Here is an 894-nt window from a genome sequence, read left to right on the forward strand (position 1 = left end):
CCACGCTCCGGCCGTCGGGGCCGCCGCGGCCAAGTGGGCGGCTCCCCGCGGCGCCGTCCCCGCCCGCCCGCCCGCCGTGCTCCGCGTGCGCCCGCACGCCGCCCCTGCGCCCCGGGGGGGGCGCCCCCGCCCGCCCGCCCGCCACGCCACGCCACGCCACGCCACGCCCCCTCCGCCGGGCCGCGGGGCAGCGCGGGACACGCCTGCGCTCCCCAGTCCCCCGGCCCCGCACCGCGCTCCGAGGCGCCCGCCCGCCGGGCTTGACGGCGCTTGTCCGCCCCGCGGCACCGACGTGTCCGCGCCTCTCCCTGCTGGCCGGGCTCAACTCCTGCCCTCCGCCTCCTCCCTCGCGACGGGGGACAGGCGTCACCAGCTGTCCTGATTAGGGACTCCCGCAACCCCCTTCCTCCTGCTGTCTGAGCTGAAGTCCCCGCGTCCCTTCCCCAGGACAGGTGACTTTGCCTGCCCCCCACCCCCCAGCCTCAGTGGCTTCATTTGCAACCTGGGGTTCAGGTTTCACCTCTCTTGCTGGCGGGAAGGAGGAAATGAAGTTACGTGTACTGGACAACCTGGGCAGCTTGGCCCCTAGGAGCCTTCTGGAGGAGGCCTGCTTTGGGGAAGAGAGGAGGGGAGGGGGCAGAGCGTCCTTCCCCGCCCTGGGAGCGCACAGGCTGGACCCACAGCTGCTGAAGCCTGTGGCCTTTCCTTCTGCCCCAGGGCAGGGCAGGCATGGATTCTGTGGGCGATCAAGCCTTCTCTCCCCTCCCTTTTCAGTCCCCCCTAAAGGACTCTCTAAAGGTGGGCATGAGCGGCAGGTCCTGTTTCTGCCTCCCCCAGCTCATTCCACCTGCCTCCCCCCCACCATTGGTGGATATCCTTGACAAGGAAGGGCTG

The sequence above is a fragment of the Castor canadensis genome, chromosome 19 (assembly GCF_047511655.1).
Source record: "Castor canadensis chromosome 19, mCasCan1.hap1v2, whole genome shotgun sequence".
Classification (NCBI taxonomy): Eukaryota; Metazoa; Chordata; class Mammalia; order Rodentia; family Castoridae; genus Castor; species Castor canadensis.